Source organism: Dama dama, chromosome 13 (genome assembly GCF_033118175.1).
Source record: "Dama dama isolate Ldn47 chromosome 13, ASM3311817v1, whole genome shotgun sequence".
NCBI lineage: Eukaryota > Metazoa > Chordata > Mammalia > Artiodactyla > Cervidae > Dama > Dama dama.
The window spans coordinates 52,916,281-52,937,330 of NC_083693.1; the positions used below are offsets into that span (position 1 = coordinate 52,916,281).

Sequence of the window (21,050 nt, forward strand, 5' to 3'; positions counted from 1 at the left end):
AATACAGTACCGTATGCTGTCGGTACAGTAAGCATACATCACAGCAACAAACCCGCAAGGAAGCGCAACAATCATAAAAGTCAGTTAGCCGACTGTAGAGCTTGCTGGTGATACAACCGCTTATATGTTTGGTCTGCTCTTTCATACACCACATTAATCAGGGGAAAGCGCGAACGCAGTCCCCCACTACCACAAATTATGCAGTCGAGTTTCCCACATTTGGGGAAATCGCAGGGGTCAGCACATCCGGAGTGCAATGGATAAGCCTCGCCCTGGGAAAACCACCTTCGTGATCATGGTATCTCCCCTGCCAGGTAAGTATGAGTTGCCTTCCACCCACCGCCCAGCACCCTCGAGCTCGCCCCACTCTAAACGCACGGTCACTTCCCTCGCACCACCTCCGCACCCGCCGCCCCTGCGCGTGCCTCGGCCCGGCCTCGCCCACCCGGGGAACAACCTCAGGAACCTCCGCGTGGCCACACGCGGGACACCGAGGCCCGGGGGGAGCGGGACCAGCAGGCTCTGCGCGCCGCTCATCTGCATACGCCACGCCCCCACGCCGGCTGTGTGACCAACCAATCCCCAACCTAGACAACTTCCCTTGAGGTTTCTGCGCCCCGGGGTCTGGGCGCGCCGCGAGAAGGTGCGACCTGCAGGCGCAGCCCGGGAAAACAGGAGTTCTGAGCGGCCGGAACCCCGCATTTGAGAGTGGGGCTCTGAGTCGCGGCTCCGTTCTAGTCTCACCTTCCGATTTTGTTTTCACAGCCAGACCGAACTCATCCCCACTGGGCATGGTTTTTATGAGGACCTTTCCCACCCCCGACCCCCATTAAATATTTAAGTAAGAAGATTTCCGCAGTCAATTTAAAAGCGATCGCTTTATTCGTAGTGTCTTCCTGAGGTAGCATCTCCATCAACTACTTCGACACATATCTGCTTCAAGATACACAACTAAACCAAGTGAACCTTAAAGGGAAAAAAAGTCAAGATTCTAACCTTGAAGAAAATAAACCACGGCAAGGTACAAACTTCTTCCACTTTGCAAGCAGTACAGTGCTTGAGTCAAGTATATAATACTGGCAAATACAAAGTTTTAAATTTTATTTTGCTGTTGCCCTGCGATTTGCAGGATCTAGGTTTCCCCACCAGCGACTGGGCCTCTGCTCCCTGCAGTGCAAGCACCATCGAAACTCTACCTGCCTGTCAAAATCCATTTGCAAGCAATGGGTGGATCAGTAACCAGATAGAAAGATCCTTTAGGATTCCTTTCAGCCATGACATGCTGCACTTAATGGTAACTCCAACTGTGCTATTGCTGTGATACCTTCCAGATTCTCCCTCTGCTTGCGCGCTCTGTGCTTTGAAATCTTGTAGGATAAGGTACTACTCACATGCTATATGTTTCTCTGGTTTTATTTGTTTTTGGACTGTGCCTCTTGACTTGTGAGATCTTAGTTTTCCGACCAGGGACTGAACCCAGACCCACTGCCCTGAAAGGGAGGAGTCCTAACCACTGGACTGCCAGGGAACTCCCTTCCCTGGTTTTCAACTATTGTTCCACCCAACTCTCTTGGGAGGTACAATACTCTCCCGTGAGTCACAATGACATGAAAGAGACACCTGTTAGGAAACCCATTTTTCTTTTTCTGAGAATTGTGGCCCTCCTCAGGGCCACAATTACATCCATATTCATTCTGATCCACAAAGTTATTACTTATTTACTCCCATAAACTTAAAACTAAGAATTAGAAATGCTAAAGAGTTGGTTTTGAGTCTAGGCCTGGTAACAGAACAAGTAAACTCAGGGGCTGAGCCTGTCAGTTTTTGGTGGTTACATGCACTAATGCGCTAATGATAAACAAGCAAAGGGAAGCAGGAGTATATAACAAACTGAAACAAAGAGACTTTCCCTGATCCCCTTGTCAAACACTGGAAGCCCTCAACCCCAACCCCTCTCTCCATCGTGTCTTCTCTATCCCTTAATCCACTTTCCCCCTTCTACTTCATGTTACTTGTTTGCTTACTTCCGTCTCCCTCTTCCATTACTATATTGCTGCACAAAAATATCACCCCCCCAAAAAAAATCACCCCCAAAGTTAAGAGTTTTGAAACAAAAACACTCATCTATTTTCATCCAAATCTGCGCTTTGGGAAGGGATTTCTCTCTTCCCCAATGTCTGGGGTCACAGTTTGGGACTGAAACCTGTGTCCCTTTGCCATGCATGGCTCTTGGCTTGTGGGATCTTACTTCTCCAACCAGGAACAGATTGGAGACAAAACTTTGGTCTTCTGTTGAAGGAGAGGATCGGTAGGCTGTGACCACTGGTCTTTGAGCTAGATTCAGGCAACCATTCCCCTGTCCTTGGAATGTACCCTCTGCCTACTACTCCCACAGTGGGAGCTCTCCCAAGGAAAAAAACCTTGAGGAAGTAAGGTGGTGTTGAGACCATCTGAACGGCATACCTGACAACCCAGTTAAGGCCTTTGTATACACTTTTAAGACTTGGCAGGCAGGGGTAGAGATCTACTCCTCTTTCAGCCACCCAAGACAATCTTAGTAAGTTCCCTTGCTTCTTAGACCTGCCATCTACCAATTTAGAGTGGCCTACCTCTATCTTTACTCTCTCCTTAGGGAGGGAGAAGAGTCAGGTTCTAAAGCAGCAGCTTCCTCACAACATGGCAGCCCCAGAGTTGTCAGCCTTCTTACTCACAGCTCAAGTCTGCCACACAAGGTTCTCAAAGACACAGAAGGAAGATGCAAGGCTTCTGCTGACCTAACCTCAGAATCCCTGAAAGTCACCTGGGCCTCATTCTATTGATCAACCTAGTTGCTAAGATTCCAGGGGAGGGGTAGATTCTCAGTAGGCAAAGTAGCTGGGATATAAAATGTCTCATTTACTCTCTAAAAAATTGTTTGGAATTCCCAGACAGTCCAGTTGTTAGGACTCTGTGCTTGCACTGCAGGGAGCAGAGGCCCAGTCGCTGGTGGGGAAACCTAGATCCTGCAAATCGCAGGGCAACAGCAAAATAAAATTTAAAACTTTGTATTTGCCAGTATTATATACTTGACTCAAGCACTGTACTGCTTGCAAAGTGGAAGAAGTTTGTACCTTGCCGTGGTTTATTTTCTTCAAGGTTAGAATCTTGACTTTTTTTCCCTTTAAGGTTCACTTGGTTTAGTTGTGTATCTTGAAGCAGATATGTGTCGAAGTAGTTGATGGAGATGCTACCTCAGGAAGACACTACGAATAAAGCGATCGCTTTTAAATTGACTGCGGAAATCTTCTTACTTAAATATTTAATGGGGGTCGGGGGTGGGAAAGGTCCTCATAAAAACCATGCCCAGTGGGGATGAGTTCGGTCTGGCTGTGAAAACAAAATCGGAAGGTGAGACTAGAACGGAGCCGCGACTCAGAGCCCCACTCTCAAATGCGGGGTTCCGGCCGCTCAGAACTCCTGTTTTCCCGGGCTGCGCCTGCAGGTCGCACCTTCTCGCGGCGCGCCCAGACCCCGGGGCGCAGAAACCTCAAGGGAAGTTGTCTAGGTTGGGGATTGGTTGGTCACACAGCCGGCGTGGGGGCGTGGCGTATGCAGATGAGCGGCGCGCAGAGCCTGCTGGTCCCGCTCCCCCCGGGCCTCGGTGTCCCGCGTGTGGCCACGCGGAGGTTCCTGAGGTTGTTCCCCGGGTGGGCGAGGCCGGGCCGAGGCACGCGCAGGGGCGGCGGGTGCGGAGGTGGTGCGAGGGAAGTGACCGTGCGTTTAGAGTGGGGCGAGCTCGAGGGTGCTGGGCGGTGGGTGGAAGGCAACTCATACTTACCTGGCAGGGGAGATACCATGATCACGAAGGTGGTTTTCCCAGGGCGAGGCTTATCCATTGCACTCCGGATGTGCTGACCCCTGCGATTTCCCCAAATGTGGGAAACTCGACTGCATAATTTGTGGTAGTGGGGGACTGCGTTCGCGCTTTCCCCTGATTAATGTGGTGTATGAAAGAGCAGACCAAACATATAAGCGGTTGTATCACCAGCAAGCTCTACAGTCGGCTAACTGACTTTTATGATTGTTGCGCTTCCTTGCGGGTTTGTTGCTGTGATGTATGCTTACTGTACCGACAGCATACGGTACTGTATTTTGAAGTCGGCTGAGGTGCTTGTATTACTAGACAAGAAAGTCTTTTGGGTCAAATTAAGTCGCTCGGTAGCGTCCGACTCTGCGACCCCGTGGACTGTAGCCCACCCGTCATCTCGGTCCATGGGGTTCTCCAGGCAAGAATACTGCAGTGGGTTGGCATCTTTTTCTCCAGGAGGTCTTTTCGCGTTGCAGGTAGACGCTTTAACCTCTGAGCCACCAGGGAAGACCAATTTGCTTAGAAAACTTTATCATTTTCCAGACTAGTGTGGGTTTTTTGGTCAGCATTACCCGGGCAAGTGGGAAAAGTGTCTCTGTGGAGTTTGCAGCAGTTTGAGTAGGCGTTTACAGTAAAAAAAAAGATCTTCCCGACCCAAATAATCATGATGGTGTGATCACTCATCTAGACCCAGACATCCCGGAATGGGAAGTCGGGCGGGCCTCAGGAACCTTCACTAGGAACAAAGGTAGTGGAGGTGATGGAATTCCAGTTGGGCTATTTCAAATCCTAAAAGATGATGCTGTGAACGTGCTGGCATAGCAAATTCGGAAAACTCAGCTAGTGGCCGCAAGACGGGATAAAGGTCAGTCTTCATTCCAATCCCAAAGAAAGGCAATGCCAAAGAATGCACAAACTACCGCACACGGGCACTCATCTCACAGGCTAGTAAAATAATGCTCAAAATTCTCCAAACCAGGCTTCAGCAGTAGTGAACCCTGAACTTCCAGCTGTGCAAGCTGGACTCAGAAAAGGCAGAGGAGCCAGAGATCAGATTGCCAACATCCGTTGGTTGGATCATCGGAAAAAGCAAGAGTTCCAGGAAAAACAATCTACTTCTGCTTTATTGACTATGCCAAAGCCTTTGACTGTGTGGGTCACAAGGAACTCTGGAAAATCCTGAGAGAGAGGGGAATACCAGACCACCTGACCTGCCTCTTGAGAAATCCGTATGCAGGCCAGGAAGCAACAGTTAGAACTGGACATGGAACAACAGACTGGTTCCAAATCGGGAAAGGAATAGAGAAACATCAATAACCTCAGATATGCAGATGACACCACCCTTATGGCAGAAAGCGAAGAAGAACTAAAGAGCCTCTTGATGAAAGTGAAAGAGGACAGAAAAAGTTGGCTTAAAACTCAACATTCAGAAAACTAAGATCGTGGCGTCTGGTCCTGTCACTTCATGGCAAATAGATGGGGAAACAATGGAAACAGTGACAGGCTTTACTTTGGGGGGCTCCAAAGTCACTGCAGATGGTGACTGCAGCCAAGAAATTGAATGATGCTTGCTCCTTGGAAGAAAAGTTATGACCAACCAGACAGCACATTAAAAAGCAGAGACATTACTTTGCCAACAAAGGTCCCTCTAGTCAGAGCCATGGTTTTTCCGGTAGTCATGTATGGATGTGAGAGTTGGACCATAAAGAAAGCTGAGCGCCGAAGAATTGAACTGTGGTGTTGGAGGAGACTCTTGAGAGTCCCTTGGACTTCAAGGAGATCCAACCAGTTCACCCTAAGGAAGATCAGTCCTGAACTTTCGTCGGAAGGACTGCTGCTGAAGCTGAAACTGCAATACTTTGGTCACCTGATGTGAAAAACGCACTCATTGGAAAGGACCCTGATGCTGGGAAAGACTGAAGGTGGGAGGAGAAGGGGACAACAGAGGATGAGATGGTTGGATGGCATCACCGACTCAATGGACATGGAGTTTGAGTAGACTCCCGGAGTTGGACGGGGAGATCTGGCGTGCTGCTGTCCATGGGGTCACAAAGAGTCAGACACGACTGAGCGACTGAACCGAACTGAACTGAATAGGTGTTAGAGGTTATACAAAACAGATCAGGGGAAGACAAATATAATAGCTATAAAATCACTTACTGTTTCAGTCGTGCCCAACTCTGCGACCGCATGGACTGTAGCATGCCAGGCTTACCTGTCCCTCACAGTCTCCCAGGGTTGCTCAAACTCATGTCCATTGAGCCATCCAACTATCTCATCATCCTCTGTCACCGCTTTTCCTCCTGCCTTCAATCTTTCCCAGCATCAGGGTCTTTTCCAATGAGTCAGCTCTTTGTATCAGGTGGCCAAAGGATTGAAGCTTCAGCTTCAGCATCAGTCTTTCCAATGAGCATTCAGGGTTGGTTTTATTTAGGGTGGACTCGTTTGATCTCCTCGCAGTCTAAGGGACTCTCTCAAAAGAGTTTTTTTATGTCACTTATATGTGGAATCTAAAAAAAGGTAGTCAACTTATTTATAAAACAGAAACAATCACAAACAGAAAACAATGCTGGGCATCGAGGGGGAGTTAGGGAGAAGAAGGGAAGGCAAAAGACAGGGGTAAGCTAGTAGTATGGGATTAATAGTTACAGAACACCAGAAAAAATAAATAAAAGCTTACTACATGGCACATTGAACTATATTCAATCATGTAATAACTTATAATGGCAAGGAATCTCAACTGTAAACCTGAAATTAACACAAGGTTGTAAATCAACTAGTTTAATACATAAAAAATTTTTAAAAGAACGTGGACGGAATTTCCTGGCAGTGCAGTGTTTAGGACTCCAGGCTTTCACTGATGGGGCAAGACATCAATCCCTGGTCAAAGAACTAAGGTACCGAAAGCTGTGCAGCCCAAAAACAAAAAGAGCAGATTTTTTACATGTACAAGAGAACCCCCAAAGGAAGATGAATACCCCCTAAAGTGGCTAAGTGGTTCCTTCTATTGGCCCTGGTTCCTTTTGCTGGAGAATGACATTTAGAGACCAAAATCTGGTTCCTCTTGATGAATACTGGTGTGTCACTGCTATTAAGTCCTGTACCTATTTTACTCAAGGATTATATTCCATTATTATCATTACCTTGATTTGGTAGTGGGACTCCTTTGAAACTGGCTCCTGTGCAGATGATGTGCCCCGAAATCAGTCATCATGCATTTCTTCATTTTTCCAGGCTTGCATTTTCCCCTACTAACAGCCTCACCTCCGGTGGAAGCTGATGTGCCTCTCCGCCCTCCTGCCCACCATGACTTCAGGTCGTAGAGAGGCTTCCTGTAGAGTGATGGAGAAGGCTATCAGGCTAAGAGCAATGAGCACATCCAGGCTTAACCAGGCCTGTAGATATCCAGCCGTGGCTGTCCTCCTTTGCCCACCTACCCTGATTTTTGGGTATAAGTGGCTGCTTCCTGGAAAAGGTCAAGCTTCTGTGGACTCCCTGGAGAGGGGGCTGGAATCCAGAGGGAGGGGCAGAGGGCACGGATGTCCAGGTTGGACTCTACAAACATTTCAGATCCCACTGGGTGTGTGCCCACCACCCAAGACTGCTAGCCCACCCAGCAGAAGGCCTCCAGAGGCACAGCAAGCCACAGTGAAGTGGCCTTCCCTCAGCCCGATGTGTTGCCACTCCCTGACCAGGCAGCGGGCACCTCTGCCCCTTTGAGGTTGGGGGGACAGTGCCTCAGAGTGCCCCTGCCAGTCTCTGTGCCACCCAGACCAGAAGGGTTGGCCATGCTGGTCACCAAAACCTACACCCCTTCCCACTTCTCCAAACCCAGGTCCCTAAGGGTTGCACACCTCCACATCCTTCGGGAATAGATCCAACAAAGGCCTAAGGTTCTTTCTTTTGGCCCCATATGCTGGTCTTTACAGATGGTATCATTCGAGGCTGGGGTCTCCGCAGCCGCAGAGCAAGGCCCCCCCCCCCCCCCCTTTCTGGAAGGGCACCGTTCAGACTGCAGCGGCACAGTGCTCTAGGCCCAGGGAGACTCCAAAGACTCCAGGTCGGCACATGTCAGTTAGCAGTGGGACGATGAAAAGGGCTGAAACTAACAGGGGGGTGACCACAGGAGTTTGCCAGGAGAGGACAACAGAGCAGAAACACAGTCTCAGTCTGAGAGGCAGTTCAGTTCTGTTCAGGTGCTCAGTCGTGATGGACTCTTTGCGACCCCACGGACTGCAGCACACCAGGCTTCCCTATCAGCAACTTCGGAGCTTACTCAAACTCATGTCCATTGAGCCCGTGATGCCATCCAATCATCTCATCCTCTGTCTTCCCCTTCTCCTCCCCACTTCAATCAGAATCAGAACCAAAAAAGGGCTTGTGGCCTCAGGGGTCGGGGACAGCAGCCCCAGGCCCCTGAGGTTTCAGAGAGCCACACTGCCATCGGCATTCTGCTGAGAGTCCTCTGAGATGGACTCGAAGTGTAAGCAGAGTCTCCGGCGTTTCCCTCCCACAGGAAGGGAGGGAGAAAGTACCACTCCCTGCTGTTCTCTGTACCCACACCCAAACCAGTCTGTCCCCAAAGTGAAGCTGCTCCTTCTTGATGACAGTCCAGCCCATTTCCTTATGGGTGCTCTCTCCACTTCATCCTCTTCTTTCTCCCAGTTTAGCCTTAAGGACCCAGCACTAAAGTTAGCCACCTGCTCAGAACCAGGTGGTCTGTGCAAGGAGGTGAATTTATGTGCCCCTCATGCTGGTATCTCCCCACCTGCCCCCATCCCACCCTCCACCCTTCTCCCTGCCATCAGCCCCCCTTGCTCCCGACTCCGGGCTCTCTGAGCTCGTGTCTGTGCTTTTGCTGTCATCTCTCCTCCATCAGATGTAGCAGAATGGTGGAGGCACTTTTCCCACCCTTCTACACAGTGGGAGCAATCCTTGTTATTTCCACAGGAACTTGAACCTTCCAGCGGCTACAGGGATAGGTGCAAAGGCCTATGAAAGCTGAGGCTTCCCCGGGAGCCACCCGTGTCCTCAGACGGACAGGACACCTGAAGCAGCCGCCGAATTTCTCATCAGCACAGTCAGGCCCACTGAGAGCCCTGCTGACTTTTGCTCCTGCGGGCGTCTACTTCTACGTAGGAGCAGGGTTGGCAGTGGTTCGAAAGATCTCGGGGTGGCAGCTCTGCCCCGAGAGATGGTTGGGAAGGTTTCCTGTCTCCCCAAGTCTGCACCTGCAGAGACCATATGAAAGACAAGGACGGAGAGACAGAGGCTGGGAGGCTGAAAGACTGTGAGCTTCCTTGTGGGGCAGAACCGGGGACTGAGCCGGCATTGAGGGGGTTTCAGGAAGGGTGCCCTGCTGTCCCTGACCCTGTGACGGCCTGGGTGCTTGTCGGCCTCGCTCCAGGGCTTTTGGTGCGCAGCAGCTGTTTGGAGGGCCTGGGCGGGAGTGGGGCCGGGGCGAGAGTGGGAAAGCGAAGAAAAGTGGAGAGGGCGCGGCCCGCGGCGGAAGCCACCGCGCTGCGGGCTTGTGTGCGGCCTGCGGGCAGGAGTCCCCAGGCCACGGCCAACGCAGGGCTGTGCGGGTCCCCCAAAGGCTTTCCCGCCTCTGGCCATGGAGGAAGGACGCTGCGCTGCCGCAGGGTGTCGGGTGGGGTAGAGGCGCCGGGGGCGGGGTGCCTTTCACTGGAGAGCAAAACTAACCAGCACCTCCTTCGAGCCGGAATCGAACCAGCGACCTAAGGATGACCACACGTGTCGGATCTACAGTCCTCCGCTCTACCAGCTGAGCTATCGAAGGGTGCACGCCACCAAGCGGCCGAGGACCTTCCTTTTTCCGGAAATGCCGCAACACGACACTGGGACGCTGGTAGGAAGCCCCTTTAAAGAGAGCCATGCGCGCGCCGCCAGGGCGCCGGGTGCGGGTGCGAGGACCCGTCAATTTTGCGGGGTGGCTGCGGCCCGGCCGTGCTGGTGGCTGGCATCCTGGCGGCGAGTTTCAAGATGCCTCGTGTCCTCTCCGCCGTCCCTCTTTCTGCAAGTGGGGACCACGGCCTGAAAGCTGGGAAGAGGTCTAGGGGAGAGGCGGCGAAATGGATGCGTTCGCGGGGTGTGGAAGGCCGAGCCGAGGAGACGGGCACAGCGGAGCCGGCTGCCAACCGTCTAGGCAGCCACCTGGGGCTCTTTAAGTGCCGTTAGTTCAAAATACTCCTTTGCTTAAAATTATATTTTTTACTGTGGCACGTTGTGCCACCCTTCAAAGCCAGCATCATCTTGCCTGCATTCCGCAGGTCTCCTGTGGATCTCCCTGCTTTCGCTCTGCCACCTTTGCGACCAGAGTGATTTTCTCTCCTTTCCTAGGAGTGTGGGGAAGAGGGGTGGGGGTGGGGTGTGGACAGTTTAGATGAAGCTGCTTCTCTTCTGGAAACTTCTGGTTCACTCAGACTTGAACCCTTACAAAGGTCTAGAAGACCCTCAGTTCTTGTCCCCATGCAGTCACCTCTCTCAGTTTCGGTACCACTCATAAATTTTGTTCTGTACTCACGACCTTCTTACTTTCTCCAGACACTGCTCTAACTGACCTTTTGCTAGGGATGCTCTTCCCAGACAGCCCCATGACCAGTCCCCTCCTCCCTCCAGGCTGCTCACATTGTTACCTTCTCCAGGGAGCCTCCCCTGACCATCGAAATCAACACAGCAACCTGCCTGCTTACAGCAATTCCCCATCTCCTTTCTTTCCTCGTTTTTTTCCCCCTTTTTTCATAGCTCTTAACACCCAACAGACTAATTAATTTGCCTACTGTGACTATTGTCAGTTTTCTCCCACCTCCACCCCCTTTCTCTAAAATATGGTATCTAAAACATCTGACGTACATCTGAAACTAACACAACGTTGTAAACAACTATGCTTCAATTAAAAAATAAATTATGAAAAAAATTCCTCTCTGAGAAAGTCCAATACCTGACGCAGGCCCCTGTCATCCTTTTTTCTGTCTTCCCTTTTTGGCCGCGCTATGCTGCATTTTAGTTCCCCGGCCGGGCCGGGGTAACCCGTACTCCCGCCTTGGGCGCTCAGTCTTAACCACTGAACCGCCAGGAAGGTCGCTTGACGCCCTTTGTTACAGCATTCATTTAAAAGGGCTTGCAATTGTGAAGATGGTTCTCTTACAGCCCAGAGGGTCTCTCTCCAAGACTGGGAGCCATTCCTTTGAAATGTAAGCAAGAACGGTAGGGCCTGTGTCTGCCACTTTCTGTGCGAGGACCCATCCTAACTTCAGTAACTGCCCGCTGACAAACTCGGCCGGCCTGCCTCTCTACTGGCCAACTCTGGTTTTTCACTGCTGCCTCTTCTGAGTCCCCTCGCTCTCGTTCTCCCTTTAAAACGCTCCGACCCCCTCGCCCATTTCGGAATGGAGCTCGGTCAGCTCTTTCCCCTGCTGTCAGTATTCACTGGATCAAGTCCGCTTTCACCACGTTCTCTACGGTCTGCTGTGTTTCTCTTTGACCGAGTCAGATCGGAAAGGGCCAGAGGACACCTGGGGGCCGCCCAGTGTGCACGCTGGGGCAGGGCACGGGGGTCGGGGGCGAGGCCCAAGGCTCCCGCGCTCCGGGAGCCCCCGCCTGATGTGGTGGAGTCGACCACTCGCGCTATCACCTGGTTTTCTCTCTGCAACAGGACCCCGGGCTTTCCTTCCGGCATCACTAGGATAGGCTACATATCCCGAAGCACTTTCGTCCCTTTTACTTAAAAAGACACCGTGAAGAAACATTACCACGCTTTCCTATTAAGGCGGCTTTAGCGCTTAACGTCAACCGGCAAATAGGTCTTTCCTGAGCTTTCCACGACTAGAAGATGAGTTCAGACAGGCGAGGGCAAAAATGGGCTGACATTTTTTGCTGAAAAGAAGGTGAGACCAGACCCGAGCCCCGACCCATCCCTCAACTGCAGCGCACCGCGAGCTCGCGTCTTCCCAGGTCCCCCCCGACTGGCCGCCACTCGCCCACGCGCTCCCCCCACGAGCCACCGGCGAGTCTCGGGTGGGGTTAGTAGGTCTCGCGCCCCCACGTGGAAGAACATGACATCCAGGACATCCCGGCAGGGGGCGTGGCGTATGCAGATGAGCGGCGCGCAGAGCCTGCTGGTCCCGCTCCCCCCGGGCCTCGGTGTCCCGCGTGTGGCCACGCGGAGGTTCCTGAGGTTGTTCCCCGGGTGGGCGAGGCCGGGCCGAGGCACGCGCAGGGGCGGCGGGTGCGGAGATGGTGCGAGGGAAGTGACCGTGCGTTTAGAGTGGGGCGAGCTCGAGGGTGCTGGGCGGTGGGTGGAAGGCAACTCATACTTACCTGGCAGGGGAGATACCATGATCACGAAGGTGGTTTTCCCAGGGCGAGGCTTATCCATTGCACTCCGGATGTGCTGACCCCTGCGATTTCCCCAAATGTGGGAAACTCGACTGCATAATTTGTGGTAGTGGGGGACTGCGTTCGCGCTTTCCCCTGATATTTACTGTTATATAAAGGTAGATATAATTATTTTAGGTATTGTTATGGTTTCTCTGTAAACTGTTTCTTAAGTTCTGTTGAAAAAAACATATTTTAATGACATCTAATCTTGCAATTTTTGAGCTACTTGAAATTTGATACAGTTGTGGTTTTTTTATTAGGGTTCTATGGGGCTTCAACTTCAGCCTTTTCAATAAATATTTCAAATTAACGTTTTTGGGTGTTGGTTAGTCTGATCTCCTTGCGGTCCAGGAGATTCTCAAAAATTTTCTCTATCAGCACAGTTAAAAAGCATCAGTTCTTTAGCGCTTGATCTTTCTTATGCTTTAATTCCCACATCTATAGATGACTAGGGGGAAAAAACATAGCTTTGACTATCCAGACCTTTGTCAACAAAGTGATGTCTCAGCTTCTAAATACGCTGTTTGTTATTTGCTCTTTTCTTCCAAAGAGCAAACGTTTTAATTTTGTGGCTTCAGGCACCATCTCCAGCGATTTTGGAGCCCAAGAAAATAAAATCTGTCACTGTTTCCACTTTCCCCCCATCTATTTGCCCTGAAGTGATGGGACTGGATGCCATGATCTTAGTTTTTTGAATGTTGGGTTTTATATAAGTCAGCTTTTAGAGTTAACGTCTTATATTTAAGTCAAGTACTTATATTGACTGAAGCAAGTATATATTTTTAAATGTATATAGAACAGTCATTTTGCTGTACAGTAGACTGACACAACATTGTACTCCAATTAAAATTGTTTTGTGTCAAATTTAGCGCTTGAGTACATGGATTCCAGTTAGATTTACTTTGATATTATAAAAAGTAATGGAAGTGGTCTTGCTTTTGCCCTGCTAATAATCACCAATGACAGTTGTTCAACTTAAATACAAACCATGTCTGAGAGTACAAAGTGGCATTGACTGGAAACATGTAACTGAAGGAAAGAATCATTACCTTTTCAGTACAGCTCAGTTCCAGTGTCAGTTATTCCAGAAAATTGAAGTGTCAATTTTTTTCTCCCTTTCTTCTGACAACAGAGATGTAACTTCTCAGAAGATTGGCATCTGTGTCAAAGGGTATGGTGGCTTGCTGCTTAATTTGTACATGCTTAACCTGAACTATCGGAGAAGGCAATGGCACCCCACTCCAGTACTCTTGCCTGGAAAATCCCATGGACGGAGGAGCCTAGTAGGCTGCAGTCCACGGGGTTTCGAAGAGTCGGACATGACTTAAGTGACTTAGCAGTAGCAGCAGGAGCAACCTGAACTATGAATCTTTGGTGAACTTTATGTAAAATGTCAGTAAGTTATTTTGATGTGTGATCCTTTGTTCTGAAAAATCTATGTGACTGTGCCTTCAACTTCTTTCTCAGAGCTTACCCTGGGTTATAGTCCTCAGTTTGACTACAATAAAATTCTTTTTTCTTTTTTTTTCCTCTTTTTTCTTCTTAATTTGATTGTCAAGTTTTGTTAATTGTTCTCTATCTCAAACTAAAAATGTGTCATTATTTGCTAAGGCCTAGCTCCATACATGGATTTGTCTCTGTGTGGAGGGCTTTTCCAGGGCAATATGAGATCGTCACTCTTTTTTTTTTTTTTTTTTTTCTTTTTAGATAGTCACTCTTGGCCATCTTCTTTCAGGAGGTACATAGTTACCAAATTAGGGGCCTTTTTCTCCAAGGAGCTCCACCAACATGGCATCTATAGCACAGGGCATGATAGCCTTTAATATGCACAGTAGGTCTCCCCAGTAGGTTAAAAGGAGAAAATAAGAATACGTGTTTCTCAAGTCAGAGAGCTTGTTCTATATGAGAACCATGGAGGAAAAGGAACATGTAGAAAGGTTGCCCAAAAAACCAACAGTTTCTACTACACTATCACCAGATGGAAAGTAGAACATTTCCAAGAAATTGAAAAGTAGAACCAGTATCTATGAGAAAAGACAGGGCTATATTAGGCCAAGGAAAAGTTCTTGACACAATATGGTTTGGAGTCTGGATGGTCCATTCGTAAGAGAGCTGAGACCAAAGGTTAGACATAACAGCAAATCTGATCTGCGCCTGGATCTATACCAACACCTGCTGAGACATTTCAATCATCAAACTGCTGATGGAAATCCGTGGGGATACAGCTCTTCTGGGTACAGTGCTGTAATTTCTCCCAGCTTACCTTTAGCAGGAAAGGCTTCAGGAATACCCACTGACACGGTCTGGATGGTTCTTTAAAGATCTTAGTTCTGCCGCAGTCATGAGGGCTGACTTCCCTTGGTCAAGAGTACCCTGTGTGGCGGGTCACTGGGTCCCCAGTGTTCCTCCATCAAAGCCGCTGTCTTCTGGTTCCCTGCTGCAGCCAGCGCACACCCCCACAAGCAGGGCTGGTAACTGAGAGCACGCTGTGGAATACTGCAAATTTGCGTGGGTCTTTCCTAGGGCACAGAAAAAGAAGCCTGTAAATGGTGAATATCAGCTGGTGAGAAGGGCATGTGGATTCCTATTGTTTTGCAGGGGGATAAGGAGAGTTGAGGGCTGGGTAGCTTTGCTGGCAATCTGATTAGGAAGGGCTGGTTTACCTCCCATCAAGAAAAGGGGAAAAAAAAAAAGATATGACATATCAGTTTCTTTCCCCATGCTGGATTTATCAGCCTAACCTTTTTTGCTTGCCTTTTTCTAAGTAACTGATATGACTGCTCTCCATCCTGTGCCCTTCAGAGGGGACACAGTGTTTTATCTGAGTTCTCGGTTATTCCTGGATCATACCTCTGAGTCATGTCTGCTGTCCTAACTACATGGTGTGTGTATGATAAGGGACTCTTGGAGGTGGAATTTGGACTGACATGAAGTGGACTCTAGGCTGGGCTGGAGAAACACAAATCCATGTTCTTGAACACAGCAGCTAAAGAAGTTGTGTCTTTGTCCACTTTCCCTCTTCTCTGGAGTTGATTTAAGGCTGGGAGGGATAAAGGGATGCTGGAGGCCCAGAGACAGCAGAGAAAAGAGGAAGAGGGTAAGACAGTCCTGGGAAACAGAAACCATCATTCTCACATCCCTCTCCCATTGTTCTCAATCTTTCCTTCTACCCTAAAAAATTATTTAGTATTCCTCTTAGAATGATATTAATTCTTTCAGGACCATAATCCACTTGCTTGGGATGAGGCCCTTCTTAGAACCTGTACAAACACAAAAGAACCAAATTAAAGGAACCATCCACAGGCCACTGTAACACTGGATTCTCCTATGCATACCCATTCCAAACTAGAGAGAGACAGATGGAGAAATCAGACTTTAAAAAGCAAGACATGACCTGCAACAGATCTGGTTTCATATATATATACACACACCCAGGGGCTTCCCGGGTAGCTCAAACAGTAAAGAACCTGTCTGCAATGCAGGAGACTTGGGTTTGATTCCTGGAATGGGAAGATCCCTGGGAGAAGGAAATGGAAATCCACTTCAGTATTCTTGCCTGGAAAAATCCCATGGACAGAGGAGCCTGGCAGGCTACAGTCCATAGGGTCACAAAGAGTTGGACACAACTGAGTGACTATATGTGTGTGTGTGTGTGTGTGTGTGTGTATGTATGTATACACACAGACATATTTCTTTTACCTTCAATGCTAATAGTGATCCTGAGAATTGTAGAACCCATATTATCCATGCTTACTTAATATGTTGATATTGAAGCGGGTGGTTCCTCTAGCTAGAATTTGAAAAGAGCAGAGGGCTAAAAAAGGGTGCTTTTTTTTTTGCCACACCACATGGCATGCATAACTTTCCCTAACAGGGGTCGATCAAACCCATGCCCCCTGCACTGGAAGCATGGAGTCTTAACCACTTGACCACCAGGGAAGTCCTAAAAGGGAGACTTTTAAAAATAACTCAGGGTCTTTTCTTACCTGACTGTTGTGAGACCACAAGATGTTTACCTGATTCAGTCAAGTCAAGAACCGCCAAACCAACCCTTGTCCTCGATGCCAGACCACTGAGAATACCATCTCCTGTCAAATCAGGGAATCCTCTCCACAAAGGTAGAAAGAAAGAAAACATTTTTACTGAAAAACTACTAAACCACATTGTAATGTGCATCACAAGATATGCGCCAAATAGACTGCGAAGACAGGATATCACTCAGTTTGGGCTGCCATAATAAAACACCATGGACTGCCAGAGAGGTCTGAATAATAGGAACATTTCCCAGTTCGAGGAGCTGTAAATCCAAGACCAAGATATCGGGCAGCTTTGCTTTCTCATGAGGCCTCTCCTTGGCTTGCAGCTGTCCCTCACATCTCCAATTAAGGACACCAGTCATATTGAATTAGAGATCCACCTTTATGACCTCATTTTAATCTTAATTTACCTCCTTAAAGGCCCTGTCTCCAAATACAGTCACATGAGGGTTAGGGCCTCAACATTTGAATCTTGGGGTGGGGGGGGGGATGATACAATTCACCCCATAACAATAAGAATGTTGCCTGTTACACAAGCAGGCAGATACAACTCATTACATATATGTCTTCAAGAACTTGTCCTCAATAGGAGGACTTGACAGCACCATTTGCTACACAGTGCATCCTAAATTCAACTGGTAAGTAGAGTGGCCATCCATGTGCCTTTATCCAAAAGGAAGTAAGACTCGTATCTCCGTGCCAAGCAGGTCCTTACAACATGGAGCCAGCCACTATTTAGCTTAAACTCCCTGAGGTAGAGGGAGATGGGACACTAACTACCTTCTTTAACGTTCACATTTCAAAAAGATGGCTTCAAAGGCCCAAGACAAACATTCTTAGGTTGCAACACCGACAAAAGATTTCTTTAGCTGTTAAAAACACTATGTATCTATATATCTCAAAAGGACAGAAGAGGTATTTACAAATTGTTTAAGAAATGGGGAGGACTTCCCTATTGGTCCAGGGGCTAAGATTCCACACTCCCAATTCAGGGGGTCTGGGTTCCATCCTACTCAGGGAACCACACACTGCAACAAGGATCCTGCAAGCCAAAAAACTAAGACTGGCACAGACAAAAACAAAAGAATAAACAGTTTGAGAAAGAAGTAAATATCTTTCCCTTTCTTGCATAGGGGAATTTTTTTTTTTTTCTAATTTAGTATTCATCTTCCATTACACATGTCACATGTCCCAGTGCCTATGATGCCAGAGAGCCTGGCCTATAACAGACTTGGATGGTGAAGTGAGTGAAAGTCACTCAGTCGTGTCCGACTCTTTGCAGTCCATGGAAGTCTCCAGGCCAGAATACTGGAGTGGATAGCCTTTCCTTTCTCCAGGGGATCTTCCCAAGCCAGGGATCGAACCCAGGTCTCCCACATTGCAGGCAGATTCTTTACCAACTGAGCTATCAGGGAAACCAGGATAGGGAAGGGCAACATTATCACTAGACGAAAGGTCCACATCAGGATTGTGATTCCGTCTTACAATGGCAGTCTCCTGTTTCTTCCTGGGCAGTCAGGAGACTATACAGCATTTATGAAAAACCTTAGCAAATGGCCAGGGTCTTGCCTGGTCTTCTGAGTTCATCAGAAGCACAAGTCCCCTGTTTTGGAAGGGCCTCATAAACAGGCCTTTGCTGTCATCACAGGCTTACATCTTGAGAGTGGGGATAATGCTGTCCCAGCCCCTTCCAAAAGCCTAGAATTTGTCCACGACTGTGTATTAGATACTCTCTACCCGCCAACCCTCCAGGACAAGCAAATGACTGGCAACTTACAGAACCCGGTCCTATCCAATGAGTCCTTCCAAACCTCACAACCAAGTTATTAATTACCTGCAGCACCAGATTAGAACCTGTTCACCATCCACTCCTCTCCAGAGAAGCCAAGCCCACTGCTACAGAAGCTCATCATCTTCACTCACTGCTAAACCTTCTTTGCATAGACATGGAACTTGCGTTTTTCTTTTTTTTTTTTTTTTATTTATTTTTTCAGTGGGTTTTGTCATACATTGACATGAATCAGCAATAGATTTACACGTAAACTTGCGTTTTTCACCTCAAAAATCTCAAAAGTACAAGTCAGTCTTTTGCTCTGACGTTCTCTCTCCTGGTGCGGAAAACACAATTGATATTCACTGGAGGGGCGGGGGAGGGGGTATCAAGCGATAGAAAACAACTTGATGGCAGACAAATTAGAAAGCTTAAAAGAAAACCCTTACAAGGTAACAAGTCAAAAAAAAAAAAAAAAAGATAAATCAACACGGTTTAAAAGGAGACGATCACAGCCTATTCAAAGTATGGGACAAAGAGAAAAATGTCAGACATACAAAAATGCACGTGTACAGTTCAGTTGCCCAATCCCATGAACTGCACACCACGGTCAAACCACCCTAACTCCTTCACCAACTCGCGGAGCTCAAGTCAAATCCATATATAGTTATTCCATAAAACTATTTAACTTACCAGCTTCTTAAAAATCTTTCCCAGCACCCAGAGGTTTTATGTGTTCTTGTGCTTCGTAAAGTTTGGTAAACTCAACAAATGCTTCAGCAAAACTATAAAATACTGAAAAAACTCAAACCACAACAGGAAGTAACATACCTAAGTCCTATTCTTAAGACCAAAAAAAGACTCAGGGGAAAGCGCGAACGCAGTCCCCCACTACCACAAATTATGCAGTCGAGTTTCCCACATTTGGGGAAATCGCAGGGGTCAGCACATCCGGAGTGCAATGGATAAGCCTCGCCCTGGGAAAACCACCTTCGTGATCATGGTATCTCCCCTGCCAGGTAAGTATGAGTTGCCTTCCACCCACCGCCCAGCACCCTCGAGCTCGCCCCACTCTAAACGCACGGTCACTTCCCTCGCACCATCTCCGCACCCGCCGCCCCTGCGCGTGCCTCGGCCCGGCCTCGCCCACCCGGGGAACAACCTCAGGAACCTCCGCGTGGCCACACGCGGGACACCGAGGCCCGGGGGGAGCGGGACCAGCAGGCTCTGCGCGCCGCTCATCTGCATACGCCACGCCCCCTGCCGGGATGTCCTGGATGTCATGTTCTTCCACGTGGGGGCGCGAGACCTACTAACCCCACCCGAGACTCGCCGGTGGCTCGTGGGGGGAGCGCGTGGGCGAGTGGCGGCCAGTCGGGGGGGACCTGGGAAGACGCGAGCTCGCGGTGCGCTGCAGTTGAGGGATGGGTCGGGGCTCGGGTCTGGTCTCACCTTCTTTTCAGCAAAAAATGTCAGCCCATTTTTGCCCTCGCCTGTCTGAACTCATCTTCTAGTCGTGGAAAGCTCAGGAAAGACCTATTTGCCGGTTGACGTTAAGCGCTAAAGCCGCCTTAATAGGAAAGCGTGGTAATGTTTCTTCACGGTGTCTTTTTAAGTAAAAGGGACGAAAGTGCTTCGGGATATGTAGCCTATCCTAGTGATGCCGGAAGGAAAGCCCGGGGTCCTGTTGCAGAGAGAAAACCAGGTGATAGCGCGAGTGGTCGACTCCACCACATCAGGCGGGGGCTCCCGGAGCGCGGGAGCCTTGGGCCTCGCCCCCGACCCCCGTGCCCTGCCCCAGCGTGCACACTGGGCGGCCCCCAGGTGTCCTCTGGCCCTTTCCGATCTGACTCGGTCAAAGAGAAACACAGCAGACCGTAGAGAACGTGGTGAAAGCGGACTTGATCCAGTGAATACTGACAGCAGGGGAAAGAGCTGACCGAGCTCCATTCCGAAATGGGCGAGGGGGTCGGAGCGTTTTAAAGGGAGAACGAGAGCGAGGGGACTCAGAAGAGGCAGCAGTGAAAAACCAGAGTTGGCCAGTAGAGAGGCAGGCCGGCCGAGTTTGTCAGCGGGCAGTTACTGAAGTTAGGATGGGTCCTCGCACAGAAAGTGGCAGACACAGGCCCTACCGTTCTTGCTTACATTTCAAAGGAATGGCTCCCAGTCTTGGAGAGAGACCCTCTGGGCTGTAAGAGAACCATCTTCACAATTGCAAGCCCTTTTAAATGAATGCTGTAACAAAGGGCGTCAAGCGACCTTCCTGGCGGTTCAGTGGTTAAGACTGAGCGCCCAAGGCGGGAGTACGGGTTACCCCGGCCGGGGAACTAAAATGCAGCATAGCGCGGCCAAAAAGGGAAGACAGAAAAAAGGATGACAGGGGCCTGCGTCAGGTATTGGACTTTCTCAGAGAGGAATTTTTTTCATAATTTATTTTTTAATTGAAGCATAGTTGTTTACAACGTTGTGTTAGTTTCAGATGTACGTCAGATGTTTTAGATATCATATTTTAGAGAAAAGGGTGTGGAGGTGGGAGAAAACTGACAATAGTCACAGTAGGCAAATTAATTAGTCTGTTGGGTGTTAAGAGCTATGAAAAAAGGGGGGAAAAAACGAGGAAAGAAAGGAGATGGGGAATTGCTGTAAGGAGGCAGGTTGCTGTGCTGATTTCGATGGTCAGTGGAGGCTCCCTGGAGAAGGTAACAATGTGAGCAGCCTGGAGGGAGGAGGGGACTGGTCATGGGGCTGTCTGGGAAGAGCATCCCTAGCAAAAGGTCAGTTAGAGCAGTGTCTGGAGAAAGTAAGAAGGTCGTGAGTACAGAACAAAATTTATGAGTGGTACCGAAACTGAGAGAGGTGACTGCATGGGGACAAGAACTGAGGGTCTTCTAGACCTTTGTAAGGGTTCGAGTCTGAGTGAACCAGAAGTTTCCAGAAGAGAAGCAGCTTCATCTAAACTCTCCACACCTCACCCCCACCCCCTCTTCCCCACACT

At 49.1% G+C, this 21,050-nt stretch overlaps 5 non-coding genes across 5 annotated transcripts; 2 read left to right on the plus strand and 3 right to left on the minus strand.

The window, feature by feature from the left end:
• Nucleotides 1-158: 158 nt before the first annotated feature.
• On the minus strand, nucleotides 159-322 carry LOC133068601 (U1 spliceosomal RNA). The gene has a single exon (XR_009695570.1). It is a non-coding gene; the product is annotated as a U1 spliceosomal RNA (small nuclear RNA).
• A 3,487-nt stretch (nucleotides 323-3,809) lies between these two features.
• On the plus strand, nucleotides 3,810-3,973 carry LOC133068612 (U1 spliceosomal RNA). Its single transcript, XR_009695581.1, has one exon. It is a non-coding gene; the product is annotated as a U1 spliceosomal RNA (small nuclear RNA).
• A 5,584-nt stretch (nucleotides 3,974-9,557) lies between these two features.
• On the minus strand, nucleotides 9,558-9,647 carry TRNAY-GUA (transfer RNA tyrosine (anticodon GUA)). Its single transcript is given in 2 exon segments — nucleotides 9,558-9,593; nucleotides 9,611-9,647. It is a non-coding gene; the product is annotated as a tRNA-Tyr (tRNA).
• Nucleotides 9,648-12,179: 2,532 nt separating this feature from the next.
• On the plus strand, nucleotides 12,180-12,343 carry LOC133068624 (U1 spliceosomal RNA). The gene has a single exon (XR_009695592.1). It is a non-coding gene; the product is annotated as a U1 spliceosomal RNA (small nuclear RNA).
• Nucleotides 12,344-18,918: 6,575 nt separating this feature from the next.
• On the minus strand, nucleotides 18,919-19,082 carry LOC133068637 (U1 spliceosomal RNA). The gene has a single exon (XR_009695603.1). It is a non-coding gene; the product is annotated as a U1 spliceosomal RNA (small nuclear RNA).
• Nucleotides 19,083-21,050: the final 1,968 nt, after the last annotated feature.